We start from the raw sequence: 19,902 nt of genomic DNA, 5'->3' as shown, positions 1-19,902 counted from the left end.
TTAAAGAATATCAACAGTCAGAACTGATTAGCAGAACAGAGTATGTTATTGAAGGTGTCCAGTTGTCCGCGGACGCCCTAATAGTATTACCTGGTGGTCGAAGAAAAGAAATTTTGCAAGAAGCTAACAATTTAACTCCGCAAACTTTCAGTGCAACACACAGTTAATTGTAAACGCTACAAAGCAAAACATTTCATCCACCAACTGAAAATACTTACGTCAAGGCGTTCAGGACGACCTGAATTGATGAAACTTAAGTGTCCTGTGCAGCTGATGTGTAGCACGTGTGGTGCTTTCTTACAAGAGAATTGCTGGTATTAGGTTTGGTTACACTTTACACTCATTTTATATTGGTTTGCTGTGTGGCTTTCGGATGTGCGTGTGCATGTATTATGTTATTTATTCGATATGTAGCATCTAGTAAACGGCCAGCTAGGTCACCGAGCTGCCTCTGCACAATTGTTAAAATAAACTGTTGTATCAATACAACATGACAAAGTAAGAACGTATGTTACATTGCAGATTCTTTAAATTGATTGTCCCCAGCAATCATATGTGATCGAACCACTCATAAGAAGTAGAAGTATCTATCCAATCAAGAATTCAAGAGGCAAAGGTGGGTGCATAATCCTCACGGTCTTTGGTCTGCACTCTCTGATCCCATGGATTCTCCACGACGTATTTTAGAGGCAGCTCATGGGAGCTGGCTGGCAGTTGTGTCAGGAGTCCAATCGAAGGATTCAGGGGGCTTGGGGGCGGCCCCCTCCCCCAACTGTCGATGGCTATTTGCTGATGACTGCATACGATACCACAGGTAATTAATTAATTAAATTATTCTAACATATAAGGCATGATTTCAAATATTACATCGAAGCTAGAACTTACCATGCATACACTAGCACACGCCCACATGTTTTAAACATTACAATTACACACAGGGCCTGTATGTAATGTGTAACAGGTGACAGCAAACAAAGACGGAAAATTATAAAATTAGTAAAATAGGACAGCACACGTGTACGATCTCAGGCCACGCAGTATGAAAGCAGATAGTTCAAATAGTTCAGGGTGTCCTGGACACATTGGTCGTATAAATATACAGTATGTTGATGCGATGATGAGCTTTGTAGCAGTTTGCAATTAACTGTGTGCTAAAACTGCGCGACTGAGGTGTCCAAACGAGGATTGGACGCCCTTCAACATGATTTCACAAAGATCATGCGTGCGCTTACATTCGATCGTTTGAGTAGAATAAAAAGCTTTGTATCGCGATTTAATATTTCCGAATACAACAACTATTTTCATTTTCAAGCACCAGCCACCAGGTAATAATTTTAGGGCGTCCCGAACGCCTGGACGCCCTCAACAGCCTCTGGTATGTTTTGTAAAAGGTAGCCACTTCTAGACACTATTTAGCTACTCCTAGTCCGCTAAGACATAATAATAATAATAATAATTCTATACTGTTACATAATTTAAAAATTATGGCCCCTTATTGTGGGCAGAGTATGTGTCTTTATTTAAGTGTCCCGATTTAAAAATCATCTGAGTGACTGCATTGAAATAATTTAAGGACATCAAATTTAAAGACATCAAAGTGGCGTGGAATCATGTCATTTCATGTATTTGTCTTAAAAGCATGGCGATATTTAAACAAATTTTGAAAATTTGAGAATGACAATTTTATTCGGCATTGATTCCTTAACCACTCAGCAACCAGCATGTAACGTATTACAAAATGTTGAACTCTGTATAATATTCACATAGCCATGAGTCTATGCATACTGTGTGACGCATTTTTCACAAGTAAAATATACGTGCAGGTACGGTTCCTTGGTAGATTCCTCGTGGCCAGATGGAGTGCTAAATTGCCACAGATTCCTTTTGGATTCCTAAGTGGCAATAGTTTTACACACGCTGTAACCCTTTTCGATCGCGCGAGAGGTATACAACGTGTTATGTAGCAAGCAATAGTTATGATTATTAAAAAGTGAAATGATTTATACCCCATAAGCCGTGGTATATGTTGCTAATTATTTGGTGTCCCATGAAATAATTTAATTAAAGTTTTCGTTGGAAACTAGTTCATATTTGTATCACGTCGTGACCCCTTACTGGGCCGCGCTCAGCCTGTCATTCCGCCTACCTTACTCGGGATTATTACGACGGGTTTATAACGACCGGTTAAAATATGGTTCGGGAAAAATATGGCGAAATTGCTCAAAACCCACCACATTTTCCCGGTCGCCATTTTACCGGTGTCCAACCTTTCAATTTTAGATTCAAAAATTTTGTCTCAGATGTAAATTTCCTTATTAGAGATAAGCAAGTTTAGAAATTTTCGCATTGCTAAAACTTGTGAAACAAGTCGAATTATCAATAATTGTTGAAAGTAGACAGAAATAATAACTCGTGGTTAGTCAAACTAGATGGAAAATAATTTTTAACATTTGAAGCGTAACAACCAGATCGATATCTTACTATATATAAAGCGAGACGATATATATGGATGTGTTTATCCGTACCATTTTACTGACACCACGGCATCAACTTTAACGCGACTTTCCGCAAAAACCGTAAAAGATATACAACTGATACTTTTTTGACTGGGTCAAATGCTTTAATGGCCTCCAAATCAGCATGAAAAAATAAAAAATTGGCCAAGGAATAGGAGTTTTAGAGCCCAAAATTTGAACCCCCAAGTGGTGTCAAAAACGCGAATTAAATTGGTAATAATTATTTAGTCTCTTGAGTCTTGACACTATTTTAGAGTTATACGGGTTCCTGCTAGTTATGATATGGTGAGGCCTATTAGCAATCTCTCATTCTTGTCAAAAATCATTGAGAAGTGTGTATCTATACAGCTCACCAGTTATCTTGAGGATAACAACTTGCTTTCTAAAGTTCAGTCCGGCTATAGGAAGTTTCATAGCTGTGAAACTGCAACAACCAGAATCCATAACGACATCTTGATAACTATTGACAAGAAAACTAAAGTTGTTCTTTTACTTCTAGATTTGAGTGCTGCCTTTGATACTGTCAATCACCCAAGATTAATCAAGAAGCTAAGATCTGCTTATGGCATTACAGGCATTGCTCTTACATGGATCAGGTCCTACTTGGCTAACCGTTCATTTTGTGTCAAAGTCAAGGATTCGTCTTCCTCATCAACTGTTCTTGAGATAGGTGTGCCACAAGGTTCAATCCTTGGCCCCCTGCTATTCATATTGTACACCAAAGATCTTGAGAACATTGCAAGTATGCATGGGTGCTGTATTCATTTGTATGCTGATGACACCCAGCTGTATTTCACTCTTGATTCTGATGACCCATCACAGCTAGAGCACAATATGGAACACTGTATGTCTGATATCAAGAAATGGATGACAAACAATTTCCTTCAACTGAATTCTTCTAAGACTGACGTCATCGTTATATCCTCTAAATTTGACTCAAAAAATATTCCAGCCTCTCTACAGATTGTTAAGGATCAAGAGCCACATGTTGTTAGTGGAACTGTGAAGAGTCTTGGGCTGTATTTGGACAGTTATCTTTCAATGAGTGATCAGATTACGTCAGTGGTTCAAGCATGTAATATTCAGATCAGAAATTTGTGGTTTATTGCATCAAAACTGTCTTTTAACCTTAAGATTCAGCTTGTTCATGCTCTAGTACTCTCTAGAATTGATTATTGCAATAGTTTATATTTTGGACTGAGCTCTTATGATTTAAGTCGTTTACAGAAGGTGCAAAATTCTGCTGTAAGATTTATTTTCGGGAGAGGAAGAAAGGCACACACTACTCCACTACTTAAGAAAGTTCATTTTCTACCAGTTAGATTTAGAATAGATTTTAAGATTGCCCTACTTGCCTACAAGTGTTTAAATAATATAGCTCCTCCTTACTTAAAAGAGTTGATATCTCCTAGGCAGCAAAGTTTTAAAAATGTACGTCTTGATAATGATTATTTTTACCTTAGTTTTCCGCCCTCTCCTAACTATGTAAACACAGAGAAAGCTTTTAGTCACTGTGCAGTTAAAGTATTTAATTCCTTGCCATACGACATAAGATCAGCTGAGTCAGTTACATCTTTCAAGACCAAACTTAAAACATACTTCTTTTCTCTAGCATTTGATTGATTTTGCATTTACATTATAGGTAAAATGAACTTGTCATGTCTAATTTTCAATTAAACTAAGCTCAGTTAATGTAAGAGCCGCTTTAGAAAGCACTGGAGTTTATCTCCAGGATTAAATTATATCGAGTTATATGATTTAGCTATAAGGCGGTTTATAAAAGTTGTATTTATTATTATTATTATTATAAAGGGAGAGCTGTTTAGTCTTCCAATAAGTTGTAATCATCTTCGTTATCTTCATCTGGATCATACCTTTCATCAGTTTTAATTAATTCAAGTTTAAATTTAACTGTTACTTTTACTTTGAGTCCTATTTCATTATGTAGAGATAGTCAATACCTAAGAAATTAAAAATTGGCCTATTTAAATCAAATTTGACAATAAGGATATATGACAAGAATTGGGCAAAAAGGTAAATTTTTTGCAATTTTAGCCAAATGAAGTCGAAAAACCTACAACAAGTGTCCCAATAGTCTTCTTTAGTGAATATAAGACAACGATTAAAATATGAGCACCCATACCCCTTGGGAACCCTAAAAGCTGAGTAGGCGGGTTTATTAACGACCGGTGAAAATGTGGTTCGGGAAAAATATGGCGAACTTACCCTAAACCCACCACTTTATCCCGGTCATAATAATCCCGACCAAATCTCTATTCGTTGTTTACCAACATTAAAGCCTGGGGTCCTCAGGTAACGTGACCCCCATCGTCGTTTAACTATAGTAGAGTTTCTACGATACAGGGGGAGCCGCGCACTCGTGCGCGGCGGGTCATACAACGTATGACAAGGTCATATTGGGTGTGGTTGCAGGTTGTGAAAAACATTATTTGATGCGTGGCGCGGCCTTCATCTATTCAGGTGAAAACTAAAAGTTTCACCTGCAGCTGCATTAAGCTCAACCGGGCATACATGTAAAAGCTTAATTACGATTATATTAATTTATAACCAGCTATTTTTTTAACGGCCAGGTAGCGCAGTTGGTTAGCCAGCTTTGCAATCGTGAGGTTGCGGGTTCAAATCCCACTGCCTGCCTGGTCGTGGGGTGAGTGTCGTTGACATTCAGCTAAGGATCGTGAGTGGTCTATGCAGCCCCCCGTTCTACTCATCCGAATACTCGAGAAATCGGGTGTGAGGGTTTTTTTTTTAATACTTTCAACACTACTATATAACAAATAATTTGAGGGATGGCAAGTAACAATGTACCCGAGAGGGTGTCGATACGAAAAAAACGTGGAGTCAAGACGAGTCCCCCTAAGGATTCATCTTCTGATAATGTCCCAGTGCCAGAGGAAAAATACTGCCAATGTGATGTTTACATGTCAGAAGAACTATCAGTTGAATGTGAAGCTTGCCAATTATTTTGGCACCTGAGTTGTGTTGGTTTATCTGGCCTTAAAAACGAGATGTTACTGAATCTAACAAACTGGAAGTGCCCATACTGTTTTGTGGCGCCTCATACCTCAGCTGACACTAAGGAAAACGGGGCTGTCAGGGCTATTATTAAAGAGGAACTCCAACATTTGACCCCAGCCCTGACTAACTCGATTAAGGAAGCTATTAAAGGAAGCACAGATAAAACTGTCAACAAAGCTGTGCAACTTTACTCAGAAATTACAGCAAAATCTCAGAGGACAGTAATAGAAGATCTGAGCAACTCCCAGTCATCAGAAAATGTTATTGCTAAAGTGCAGTCCAAGATGCACACTGATGCATTTGAAAGGGACAGAAGGAAACATAACTTATGTGTTCTGAAGGTTCCTGAGAGTAAGGAGAAGAACCCTAAGCAGCGTCAGAAGGATGATGTCTCTTTCTGCGTAGAAACACTCAAGATGAAGAAAGACGACATTGTTAGCTGCCATCGTGCTGGAAAAGTTGATCCAAACAACCATGACTACTGTCGACCTCTCATCATACAGACAGTCGGCGAAGAGTCAGTAAATTTTTACTCTGACTTTGGTAAAGGCTGGAAGGAATCGTCCTACTGGATCAATCAAGACCAGTGTAGATCAGACCGCGAGATTCATTTTTTAGCCAGAAAGGAGAGGAAGAAGAGACAGTTGGAAGCAGAGAAGAACAGGTTGGAAAAGACGAAAGGAGAATCAGTAAAGGCTTAAATATATTTTACACCAATGCTAATGGACTTTTTAATAAAATTGATGAACTTAAATGTATTTTACCAGTATATAAATCTATTGATGTGATTTGCATAACAGAAACTCATTTTAGTAGTGACATATTAGATGCTGAAATTTTTATTGAAGGTTTTACTATGTTTAGAAAGGATAGAGATTTTAAGATTGACAATTCAACCAATATTATAAGTGGGGGTGGTGGTTCTATCATTTATATCAAGAACAGTTGTAATGCTTCTTTAGTAAGCTCTTTTTTAAGTGCACCAGACTCTTTAGCTGTTAGTATTAACACATCTGGTGGATTGATTACTATTTGTTGTATTTATAGATCAACTTCTTTAAATTTAAAACAGAACAATAAATTACTATCTTGTATCAAGGGTATATGTAGTGAAAAGAACAATTCTGAAGCAATCCTTATAGGAGATTTTAATTTACCTACTGTATCATGGGTAAATGGAAGTGTAAATAATAATATCTTTAGTAGAAATCAATTTTTAACTATTCAACAGAAGTATATGGATATTTTTAATGACAGTGGTTTAACGTGGTACTTTACCAACGAAACAACCAGAAGACGGCTTGTGAAAGATACTCTCCAGGAGAGCCTCCTTGATCAGGTCTTGTATACAAATGATGCTCTTGTCAACGGTTGTAAGATTGTTTCACCGCTTGGTAAGAGTGATCACGTTGGGATACTTGTCGAACTGGTTGTTTCGCCAAATACTGATAAGAGTCCTAAAGAGAAAACTGTAAAACCTATCTGGGGTAAGATTTCGTCTGATGAATTATTGAAGTTTAGTATGGATAACATTGACTGGGATTATAGTTCTACAAATTATAATGTTCAAGAAATGTGGACTGAACTACATGGTAAACTGGAGGCTGTTGCCGCTGCTGTCCCAGCTGCTTCTGTTTATCTCGACAACAGGCCTGTCAAGTTGCCATGGAGTACAACTTCACTTAAGAGAATGAGGAAGAATAAGGACAAAGCATGGGCTGAGTTTGATAGAAATCCATCTGTAATCAATTTTAGTTATGCTAATAGCAAGCAACATATTTTTGAAGTGGCTGAAGTTAAAGCTAAAGTTAACTATGAAAAGAAGATTACATCTAATTTAAAGCAGAATAGTAAGTCTTTTTACTCATATTTACGTAACAAAAGGCAAGTAAAATCAAGTGTGGTTTCCCTGGATAGAGGAGATGGTACACGCACAGATAGTTCTGCTGAGTCTGCTGAAGTACTTGCAAGTGCCTTCAGCTCAGTGTTTGTGTGTGAGCCACCTGGCCCTCTTCCTAAAAATGACACTTTGGATTATGATAAAGATGTTATTAGTGGAGAAACAAATTTTAGAGAGAAACAAATTTGAATTTTGATCTTTATTACAGATTAAACATATCATATATAACCATAAAAGCCGCGCGTCGGCTGATTGCTTCAACTTGGATTGGTAGTAATTTCAGTTTACAGAAGCTGAAGGACGGCAGCTCAAAAGCCCCAGTGAACCATCGGAAAGATCAAGGACTCGAGTGCCAATAGTGGCTTTTTCGAACCCATTTTCGCCGATTTGCTGTGGCCCAGATGAGCCGCGCCCTGCTGCTTAACGGCACATGGTGGTTTTTGTTTAAATACTTATTTAAATTTAAGCGATAATTCATTTGGTGGTTTACAGTTTTTGAATCATGTTCATCATTTATTTTTCGTTCAATTATCACGTTTTTATAATTCAGTCATACCATGCATAGTCAACATTGTTGAGGCAACCAGCTTCCGCAGTTCAATAATTGGAGACCGAAAAATATAAATTGATCGAAATTTACAATTCATCGTTATCAAATATAGTCAATAATATTCTTGATTCCATTTAGTACATAATAAGTTGGTTTTATTCTCTTGCAACACTACTGCACAACAAAAACTGCGCCTGTCCACCAGCAACAGCGCAGTCATAGGTGTGCAGCCAAAGCTAGGCCACACACCCATGGCCGCGCCGGTTAAACAACTCTATATTCAATCGTTATATTAGGAAATTTTAGTTAATTCTTTGATCACTCTTCAGTGCCGGTGGGCAGGCGCCCCGCATAGTTGGCTTTCCAAATTTACAGTCTCAAGAAAGCCGATACGGTAATCGAGTCCCGGAGCAGAACACACATTTAGAAAATTGAAAAATTAAAATTAAAATTAAAATAACAAATTAGAAATTAAAAATTAAAAATTACATGACTACGAGAGTCCAGACAGGCGACAAACCCACAAACCGGACGAAGAGAGGACTCACTGCTGAATTCGACATATAATGAATTGTTGAAAACATAATGATTCCTACACTAATATGATCTTGAGGCATGCCCTGCATGTACTGTGCGAGTACATTGTAAATAATATCTGATAAGATGGGCCAAAAATAGCGGCACAGCGCGCAAAATGCGCGGCGTGACCGCCGAAATTTTATACTTTAGACATTAACATTTCAATCGGCTTTAGCGCTCAGCATATCTTCATTGAGTAGACATTAGAATTTCAGTTCGTTGGAATCGAAGTTCAGTTCACACCAATCTATTTCGTCGTACCTGGACTGCATGCCGAGTAACTCCTTTTTTATTGTGGATTTCACAAGGTTCGTTGATGTAGAGAAGTTGATATTGCTAGCAGTGTTTCTACAATCGTTCCACATTTTTGTCGATTGATATATGAAGGAGGTGGATGGGGTTGGAGTGATGAATCGATCAGCACGTCTTGATGATCTGTTAAATAGATTTAGGAGTGGGACTGGGGATTCTAATTTATTGATTTTGAACATTTCCAATAAACATGTGTGTTTGAACAAACTGTGTATGGTTAGTAAACCATTTTTCTTAAATAGCGGTTTTGTGTGCTGTTTTTCATAGAAGTCGCTTCCTAATTTTTGCTTGTCTTTACTTCGTGTTCTAGCACAAGTTCTAAACTTTTCTAAGTACGCCTCTCGGTTACCAAATAGTATTCTAACACATTTCTTCTGAGTGATAAATATTGGTTCAAGCCTGTTGTTACTAAGGCCACCCCATACTGATATCCCAAATCGCAAGTGTGATTCAAATAGTGTGTAGTACAGTTCTTTGTAGAGTTTTTCTGGAATAATGTGCCGTATTCTACAAATTTTCCCACTTTCACATTTCAGCTTTGTGTTGAGCGACCGTATATGAGCATCCCATTTAAGCTGATCATCAATAATAACACCAAGAAACTTCACCTTTTTGACTTGCTTTATTACTACATTGTTTAGAGTAAGTACGTGTTCTTCTTCATTATGTTCTACCTTGCTTTTTCTATTCGTTGGTTTAAAGTGAATGTAACAGCATTTCTTAATGTTAATATGCAGGAGATTACATTTCATATACAGTTGTACCAGTTTGAGAATTTGGTTTGCTCGTTCATATAACTTTATCTTACATTCATCCGCGACAAATATATTTGTATCGTCAGCAAATAGAATGAACTTGCCTAGTTCAGTTGCCCTATATAGGTCGTTGATATAAATAATAAATAGTAACGGACCAAGACAAGATCCCTGGGGTACTCCAAAGAGAACTGGAAGCTTGTCAGACTCTTCTCCTAGGACCGAGACGTATTGATATCTATTAGAGAGATAACTAGCAATGAGTTTGTTGGCATTGCCTCGAATTCCGTAATTATCTAGCTTACTCAGTAATTTGTCAGCTGAGATGGTATCGAATGCTTTGCTTAGATCAATGAATATTCCGAGCACGTGCTGCTTTTTATTAAGGCATGATTCTATATAATTCACTGAGAAATTCAGGGCATGACTAGTAGAGTGATTTTTACGGAATCCATACTGATTTTCATAGATCATATTTTGTGACTGGAAAAAGCTGTATAGCCTACTATATATAATTTTCTCGAATAACTTACCAAATACGGCTAAGGTAGAGACTGGTCTATAGTTTTCAAGTAATTCTTCATTTTCTTTCTTGTATATGGGACTGATCCTGCCAATCTTTAAATCGTCCGGGAATATTCCCTCCTTCAAACATTCATTGTATAGTACAGATAATAGGGGGGCGATTTCTGGATGACGCTTTTACAACATGTATTGGGATATCAGACGATTTGCCATTTTTCAATTCTGATATTATTTTACATACTTCATCGATTGTACAATCATGCATGTAAATACTGGTCGTGTTGGATTTTGGTAGGTAGTCATAGATACTGGGGATGCCATTAATTAATAGTTCGCCGATTTCATTGTATGCCTCGTTAAGATTAGAAGCTAGGGAGACAAAGTACTTATTAAACTCATTAGCTATTACCCTACGATTAGTAATTTTTTCATTATTGATAGTAAATAGAGGTTTGGTTTGTCGTTTTCGTTTACCCCGTATTTGGTTAATTAATTCCCACGTCTTTTTACTGTTTCCGTGCAACTCTGCAAATTTTCCACCATAGAACTTAGATTGAGCATTGCGGCGATCTTTTTTGACCTTCCGCCTGCAGTCACTGTATTTTTTATACTTGTCACGTTTTGAGCAACATATTGGGCATTGGCATGTCCCCCCTTTATTTTCAATTTCCCCAAATTTACATTTAACTTTTCTGACCTTTACCCATTTATCGTAAAGTTCGTGCTGATATGAAATTTTGCCCACAAGGTCTGGTGTAATCCATGGGTTGTTCAGTGCTGTTCTTTTAGAGCATTTAGGGGTTTCTAACTTACAAGTTCTATCTATACAGTCCTTAAATATGTCGTGAAATGTTGTAAAATTGTCGATAACATTATTATTGAGATCATGTTCCAGAGTCTGTAAAAAAGCTTTTACATTCGGTTTGTTGTAATCATAATACTGTTTGTATTTCAGGTCAATTCTGCTAGAGTCCAAGTTTCTATCAAAGATTTGGAAGATGGGTGAGTGGTGTGATATACGGTCAGTCAGTATTCCAGAAGCTACTATACTCTCTACGTCGTTAGTTATTATGTTATCAATACAGGATGCTTTGCAGCCTGGTTTCTCATGTGTTGCTAACGAAATTAGGGGGAAAAATCCTTTACTTAATAGTATTTCTTCATAGCGTTGTACGATTGTGCTATTCTTATCGTGTAAATCAATGTTAAAATCACCCGCTAGGTAACTACACTTGGGGAGACTGTCAAGGATGTCAGAGAGTTCAGATAGTGCAACATTGACATTACCACTTGGAGGACGGTACATTACACCAACTGTTACTGGGGAAGTTGTACTACTTACGGCCACAAAAAGAGTTTCTAAATGTTCAGTGATATGGGATACATTGCCGTTTACTCTGGCACTAAGAGTGTCACAAACATAGAGAGCCACTCCAGTGCCCTTTTTTTTATCTGTGATTTGCAAGTTAGCAGTGCTGATATTAAGAAGCAACTTTTAAAGCTTAATATTTTTAAGAGTTCAGGTCCGGATGGTGTTCATCCAAAGTTAAAATCGTTAGCTTATGATGACAACTTTGTAGAAGCAGTCACTAAATTATTTAAAATGTGTTCAGAAACGGGATCTCTTCCTGAGGTGTGGAAGTCAGCATCCGTTGTAGCATTGTTTAAAAAGGGTGTTAAATCAGATCCTTTAAACTATAGACCAGTTTCCTTAACTTGTATTTTGTGCAAAGTGTACGAAAAGTTGGTGAGGGCACATTTATTGGATTTTTTAGAAGAACGAATATCAAAGCATCAGCATGGATTTGTTAAGGGCAAATCTTGCTTATCTAATCTTTTAGAGACATTTGATAATATTCTTGATATTTTAGATGAAGGTGATCCTGTTGATCTACTGTATTTTGATTTTAGTAAGGCCTTTGACACTGTCCCCCACTTTAGACTTTTATCTAAATTGGAGGGGTTTGGGGTCAAAGGAAAAGTTTTAGATGTTATTAAAGATTTTCTTACAGACAGAACCATGAGGGTTTGTGTAGAAGGACAATGGTCTGAGGTGAAACACGTGTTATCTGGTGTTCCCCAGGGGTCAGTATTGGGTCCTTTGCTATTTATTCTTTATATTAATGATTTACCTGATATAGTCAAGAACAAGATTAAATTATTTGCAGATGACCTCAAGTTGATTGGTAATGCAGCTAACCACAGCAGTGTTGCTGAAGATATTGTAGAACTGGAAGTCTGGGAGAGTATTTGGCTTTTGAAGTTTAATCCTGCTAAATGTAAAGTTGTTCATATTAATCTTAATAGCAACCCTAACTTAAATTATTTAGTAAATGGCGTAGAACTTGAAGTATCTGATCAGGAAAAAGATTTGGGGGTTATTACCCATAGTTCCCTGCTTTGGAATGAACAGATAAAAGCATGAATTTCCAAGGCAAATCGAATGATTTGCTGGATTGTAAGAAATTTGATAATTAGAGAAAAATGTGTATTGATAGCCATCTATAAAGCTTTGATAAGACCTCATCTAGAGTATTGTGTCCAATTGTGGAATCCAGTTGCGGCTCATGGAAGTTGGGGGACTGTTTTGGAGCTGGAGAGCGTCCAGAGGCGGTTTACCCGTCTGATTGATGAGGTGGGTACTCTTCCTTACAGCCGTAGACTGGAAATCCTTAATTTGACAACGCTGGCAGAGCGGCGAATACGTGGGGACCTTATTGAAGCTTTTAAGGTTATTAATGGCTTGACTGATTATGGTTCAGACTTGTTCAGACCAAGCAGATCAGGTCTTAATCTGGTTTCATCCAATAGATGTAGTAAGAGTGTGACAAAGGTCAAGAATCTTCAGTGTTCTTTTCTTCCAGAGCGGGTAGTTCCTTATTGGAACAAACTCCCTTCGGAGGTGAAGAACTGCTTGACAGTTTTGAGTTTTAAAATTGGATTGGAAAGTTTTAAAAAGAATATGATTTCTAAATGTATTGTAAATGACTTTCATTTTTGGAATGTTTCGAAAGAAGTTTTAACAAGAATTGAAGGTACCAGTTATATCAGTAATAAGGAAAAACACAATGATTATCTGTGGTTCCATCCTTATGTAGCAAAGAAACGTTTTATAAATCTTTACTCCACTGGGAAGTATGAATAAATTAATTTTTTGTAATGTTGTTTTTATTCATGATTAATATTTGATAAATTATTACCTTTAAATTTGATGGAGAAATAGTTATTTTTCCATGTAGTGTGATGATACTTTGTAGACATTAGTGATGATGTTATGTCATAATTTTTACTTTACTTTACTTTAGGGTTAAATGAGGAGTTGCACATTGCAGCAAAGTCTCGGGCGAAGAAAGTATGGTACACACTGTCACTACCTTAACCGTCACTGGCTAAAAACAAATCCTTCGGCTTCCTGTAATTGGATGGTTGCACTTTTAATTGATGATGTCAATTCATGGCAAATCGGCGAGGCACAGTAGCGCATCTCGCCGATATAGCTTTTATTTGCAGAGCAACGATCTCAATGTATGGATTAAAATCGTCAATCCAAAATAAAATCGATTTCGTGAGATATTAACACTAATTTGTTTCATTTATTTAGCTAATTTAAATGCCAGCATCTCAATATTTAGTGTTTTAAATAGGTACAGGTTATATCTCCAGCTCCACCGAAGCACATCTAATTCGATACTTATTTACGTCTTCAGTTTACAAGTCAGTGAAACACAAACACACTATGCGGGGGGACTACAGACCCCCCTCAAAGTCCTTTTCAACGTTACTGCCAGGTTACATAGCACTCAAATTATTTGTTATATAGTAGTGTTGAAAGTATTAAAACTGTGACCTATGTTTGACCTATGTTTATGATCTATAACTTGCTTGATTCTGCACTAGTTGACATGACGTAACGTGTTTCGACTAAAATTGAACGGGGAATCGTTTAAGATAATTTTTGAGGCACCTCGACAAAAGCTACACAAGCTATCCTGCTTTTTACGAAGAAATAATACAGCAACGTTTTTGAGCTATTTATTCTCAATAAAAAAGTATTCCAAGTAATTTATATAAGTGCATATATTGTTAACGGGTGATACTCGTAAAATATTTTTTCCAAATATTAGGACCGTCGACGAGTCCAACTCGGCGCGCGTCCTGGTAGGTTATAAACCTACAAATATATTGATTCTGAATACATTGTAAATGATTTGATTTCGATTCATGAAGTTTGAACATTCACTAATAAATTTCAAAATGTTGATACTTGACACTCTTGATGATGTAAGTCTTGTATAAGATAAGACTTACACCATACATTGACAATTCCGTTCAAATGACTAATTTCCGTGCATTCCTGAACATTTGGGTGGCTGACTTATCAAACACTTAAATAAATAAATAAATAAATTCTAACATTTATTACACGCTTCGACATTAAAATATACCCAACAAAGATGTACATTTAAGTCATTCAAGCGAGACTTAGTGATGAAATACCAAGATTATGGACTTTTTATCAGTTCACATTTTATGAACAAATATTTGTATGAAGTTTCCAAAATTATGCACTTTCATATCAGTTCAGACTTTATGGACAAATATTAGAAATATTATCAAAAGCTATGTGGAAATAAAACGTCTTTAGCGCATTTTAAAAACATTCTACAGATGATAATGATCTCACTGAGTAGGGTAGTTCATTCCAAATTTTTGGTCCACAAAACATAAATGCAGCATCCGTTCGTCTGAAATGAGGAGCAGGAGGAACTTTCAACAAATAAAAGTCATCATCTAGTCTGGAACTTTGTCTTCGTACTACCCTTAGATTGATGTGTCCTTGTAAGTACTGAGGGGCTATGTTATTAAGACACTTGAAGACCAGAAGTGATATTTTGAACTTGATTCTGAACCGAACAGGTAAAAAGTGGAGCTTTTTGACTGACTTATTTACTGCTCAGAAGTACTGTCTCAGAGTACTATTTGGTGATAGGCTGGCGTACCTTGATAAGTTTAAGACTTGTGCACGTACTAGGCCTATAGGACACCAGAAACTTGACCAAAAATTTTTCATAAAAGAACACACCAAACCGATATTCAAGCATAATAATATTCTAGCTATACAAAATCTCTATACATACCACAGTTACCTCGAGCTCTACAAGATAATGAAATTCCGTGCTCCAATATCCCTATATGAGGGTTACACATGTTCGTCGAGGAAACCCTGCCTTCTTATCTGTCAGGTAGACCCACCTGACAACCACAACACTAGGTCAACCAAAATTTTTAACATTTTAACCCCAAAGTTCAGAATGACTGACTTTACTACTAGTGTAATGTGCTTGCGAGGAAAACTTAAAAGTGCGCTATTAGCCAATCAGCATAACCACGCCCTGCTTGATTGGACCGTAAAAGATTTTGACTGCACAAATATTATTTTCCAAACATTATAACTGGCTGTTCACACACATCTCAATTAAATTCCTCTAGGCTACTGTTTTCCAAGTCTTGTCCTGTGAGTAAAGAATGTGTGAGAAGGTATTAATAAAATAAATGTATATTTTTTGAATTTTTAAATCTAATCTGAGAATGAAGTATAAAGAAATTTTTAATTAGCACTGTATAGTTTAAGATATTTATAGCTTATTATAACCATTGATACAAAGGCCATAATTTTTCGCAAGCTCTTTAATATCCACCTTGAAGCCACATTTTATATCCTTGAACCACACAATATAAACTAAAGCATGTTTTAGTGTAGACTTTTTGTCACAACAAGACTGCAACCTATAGTAACAACTATAAACAGAACCCCTAATGTCTACTAACAAATTTCTTCTAGTCCTAAAATGAGCCCTGTCTCTAAAAACCTAACTGAACTAGCGTTTCGGTGTGTGCAAAAGCTTTCAGGCACGCGCATTCCTTGCCCCGTTAGTTACCTGTCCTTCCAAAACCAAACTAGCAGTCAAGGACAAAAAGTCATACACCAAATGGGCATTATATTTTATGAATTGTTTTACATCTTTTTATTCTGTAAAATGTGCTAAAATTAAATTTCTTGTTTCATTGAAATTTCTTGTTTCATTGAATATTGGAGTGAACTAACTGAACTTTTAGTGGGGGGGGTGTCACGTCCGTCTATGTCCGCTTGTCTCATAGAATCCAAAAAGGACAGGACATAGGCGGACATAGGCGGACATAGGCGGACATAGACGGACATAGGCGGACATAGGCGGACATAGACGGACATAGGCGGACATAGGCGGACATAGGCGGACATTAATGGACACCTAAATTGCTAAATAAAATGTTAAATTTTTGCTGTTATAGGGGGATCATGTTTTTTGTCCGTTTGGTACCTTATATTTTCAAAACGGACAAAAAATAGAGCGGACAAAAACGGACAAAAATGGAAATAACATTTAGATGCTTCCTCCTCCTACTCTTCCTCCTCCTCCCCTGGGTCTTCCTGATCTTCCTCAGTCCTCTTCCTCCTCCCCTCCTCAGTCCTCTTCCTACTCCTCCTCCTCGTCCTCAGTCCTCCTCATCAGTCCTCAACAGTCCTCCTCCTCCCTAGTCCTCCTCCTCCTCCTGAGTCCTCCTCCTGGGTCCTCCTCCTGGGTCCTTCTCCTCTTCATCCTCCTCCTCTTCCTCCTCAGTCCTCCTCAGTCCTCCTCCTCATCCTTCTCCTCAGTCCTCCATCCTCCTCCTCAGTCCTCCCCCAGTCCCCCTCCTCCTCCTATTCAGTCCTCCTCCTCCTCCTCCTCCTTCTCAGTCCTCCTCAGTCCTCCTCCTCCTCCTCCTCCTCCTCTTCCCTCTCAGTCATCCTCCTCAGCCATCCTCCTCAGTCCTCCTCAGTCCTCCTCCTCAGTCCTCCTCCTCCTGGGTCCTCCTCCTCATCCTTCTCATCAGTCCTCCTCCTCCCCAGTCGTCTCCCAGTCCCCCTCCTTCTCCTCCTCCTATTCAGTCCTCCTCCTCCTCCTCCTCAGTTCTCCTCAGTCCTCCTTCTCATTTCTCCTAAGTCCTCCTCCTGAGTCTTCCTCCTGAGTCCTCCTCCTCTTCCTTCTGAGTCCTCCTCCTGAGTCCTCCTCCTCCTCCCTCTCAGTCATCCTCCTCAGTCATCCTCCTCAGCCATCCTCCCCAGCCATTCTCCTCAGCCATCCTCCTCAGTACTCCTCAGTCCTCCTCCTTCTCAGTCATCTTCAGTCCTCCTCCTCAGTCCTCCTCCTCCTCCTGGGTCCTCCTCCTCCTCCTCCTCCTGGGTCCTCTGGGTCTTCCTGATCCTCCCCAGTCCTCTTCCTCCTCCCCTCCTCAGTCCTTCTCCTACTCTTCCTCCTCGTCCTCAGTCCTCCTCATCAGTCCTCAACAGTTCTCCTCCTCCCCAGTCCTCCTCCTCCTCCTCCTGGGGCCTTTTCCTGGGTCCTCCTCCTGGGTCCTCCTCCTCCTGGGTCCTCCTTCTCCTCCTCAGTCCTTCTCCTCCTCCTCCTAGGTCCTCCTTCTGGGTCCTCCTCCTCCTCCTCCTCCTGGGTCTTCCTGATCCTCCTCCTCCCTCTCAGTCATCCTACTCAGTCATCCTCCTCAGTTATCCTCCTCAGTCATCCTCCTCAGCCATCCTCCTCAGCCATCCTCCTCAGTACTCTTCAGTACTCAACAGTCCTCCACCTTCTCAGTCCTCCTCAGTCCTCCTCCTGAGTCCTCCTCCTCCTGAGTCATCCTCCTGGGTCCTCCTCCTGGGTCTTCCTGAGTCCTCTTCAGTCCTCTTCCTCAGTTCTCCTCCTCCTCGTCCTCAGTCCTCCTCATCAGTCCTCAACAGTCCTCCTCCTCCCCAGTCCTCCTCCTCCTCCTCCTCCTGGGGCCTTTTCCTGGGTCCCTATATAATTTGATAAAATAAGTTAAAGCTATTAATAGCTTTAGTGTGATTAATATAAGTTATATTCCCTATATTTCGTTAAATAGGTACTGTGCCTACTGTGTACCCTGTGTAACTGTTTCAAAGATATGTTGACGACACAAATAGATCTGGATTTAGCGACCGGATTTGGTGACTGGATTTAATTAAATATTGGGAATATTTGTGAGATCTTTATTCTTTAGACCTCTTATATGTCCGCTAATGTCCACCAATGTCCGTCCGAGTCCGCAAATGTCCGCCCGAGTCCGCCAATGTCCGTCCGAGTCCGCCAATGTCCGTCCGAGTCCGCCAATGTCCGTCCGTGTCCGCCAATGTCCGTCCGTGTCCGCCAATGTCCGTCCGTGTCCGCCAATGTCCCAAAAAACACGTCCGTTGTCTCATAGAATCCAAAAAGGACAGGACATAGGCGGACATAGACGGACGTGACACCCCCCCCTTTAGTTCATGGGAAAGCTTTGAACCGATTCTTGATAAGTCCCTTTGATTCAAATAACATACTTTGGAGACAGCATTTATTTGAGAGTCCAGATTCATTTGGTGATCGAAAAGGAATCCCAGGTTCTTGGCCTTGCTAACAGGACAGATTGAGAGGTCTCCTAAATCCATTGACTGGATTGGGCTGACATATGGTCCTATATCAATGAACTCTGTTTTTTTCATCATTCAGTTTTAGGAAGTTAACTGTCATCCATTGCTTTATCTCCAGAAAGCAATTTTTCACAGCTGTTAAATCAGGATTAGAACTGTGAACATCGAAAGTAAAGTACACCTGTGTGTCATCTGCATACAAATGTATCGAGAAACCATATTTTGTGACAATTTCCTCAAGATCTCTGGTATACAATATGAACAGTAGTGGTCCTAAAATGGATCCTTGAGGTACACCAATATCCAGATAGCATTCAGAAGATGTGGCTTTTTTAACTTTAACCTTGAATGTGCGATTATTAAGGTAACATTGTAACCAGCTGAGTGCTAGTTCTGTAATACCATATGCATTCTTCAGTTTCGTAAGAAGGAGATTATGGTTTATGGTGTCGAAAGCAGCTGATAGATCTAAGAGTAGAAGCACAACATTCGATTTGCTATCAATCATCATTAGAATATCATTATGTATCTTTGTAACTGCAGTTTCACAACTATGGAATTTTCTATAGCCTGATTGATATGGGGAAAATAGGTTGTTGACATCAGCATATTCATTTAATTGGCAATGAACTACTTTTTCTAGTATTTTGGACAGATAGGTTAGATTGCTAATCGGTCGATAGTTTTTCAGCTCATCAACATCTAAGGTAGGTTTCTTGAGTCCAGGCCTTATAGATGCTTCTTTTAGGGCAGATGGAAACTTTCCAACTCTTAGTGATTCATTCACGATGTAATGGATGATTGGGAGAAGCTCGGGTAAGCAGTTCTTGAAGAGCCACATTGGTATTACATCGAGTACGCTTGATTTATTGGGAAGACTCTTAATTAAGGTTTCAAGTTCTGATAATGAGACTTCCTTAAACTGATCAAGTCTACACTTTGCATTCTCTATTGAAGTAGAGTTTTTGGTACCTTGACCGTTTAGAGAAGTGTTGTGAATTTCCTTCTCAATATTAGAGTAAATGGTTTTTACTTTTTTGTCGAAGAAAGTCTTGAGTTTTTCAGCCACTTCGATATCTTCACCATTTGGCAGTTTGTTGGAGCCATATTCTTTATCTAAAAGTTTATTTATGACTTTGTATGTCCCTTTCGAGTCTCCTTTGCAAGAACTGAGCTGTTTATCATAGTAGCTATCTCTAGCTCGATTGATGGTGATTTCTGCGTCAACA

The 19,902-nt window shown here is 38.8% G+C and overlaps 2 protein-coding genes and 1 long non-coding RNA gene across 8 annotated transcripts in view; 1 reads left to right on the top strand and 2 right to left on the bottom strand.

Moving 5' to 3' along the window:
- Positions 1-14,010, bottom strand: part of LOC134823774 (carbohydrate sulfotransferase 1-like) — a 38,358-nt gene extending 24,348 nt beyond the window's left edge. For all 4 annotated transcript variants that reach the window (XM_063835329.1, XM_063835331.1, XM_063835330.1 and 1 more), the window contains exon 1: positions 13,975-14,010. The gene's annotated coding sequence lies outside the window, so the exon portion shown is untranslated. The remainder of the gene's footprint in view (positions 1-13,974) is intronic.
- The window catches only part of LOC134823775 (uncharacterized), an 83,508-nt gene that overhangs the window by 44,243 nt on the left and 19,363 nt on the right, over positions 1-19,902 (bottom strand). The gene's annotated exons all lie outside the window — the stretch shown is intronic.
- Positions 8,574-11,618, top strand: LOC134823402 (uncharacterized). 3 transcript variants are annotated; one of them, XR_010161288.1, is made up of 3 exons: positions 8,574-8,889; positions 11,129-11,233; positions 11,396-11,618. It is a non-coding gene; the product is annotated as an uncharacterized LOC134823402 (long non-coding RNA). The 3 variants fall into 3 exon arrangements; XR_010161287.1 differs by having other exon boundaries at positions 8,574-9,109; XR_010161286.1 differs by lacking the exon at positions 8,574-8,889 and adding an exon at positions 9,234-9,535.

The sequence above is a fragment of the Bolinopsis microptera genome, chromosome 11 (assembly GCF_026151205.1).
Source record: "Bolinopsis microptera isolate Bmic1 chromosome 11, MBARI_Bmic_1.0, whole genome shotgun sequence".
NCBI classification, from domain to species: Eukaryota; Metazoa; Ctenophora; class Tentaculata; order Lobata; family Bolinopsidae; genus Bolinopsis; species Bolinopsis microptera.
Note: the sequence above shows the minus strand (reverse complement) of the source record. Positions and strands in the feature narration are given on the sequence as shown.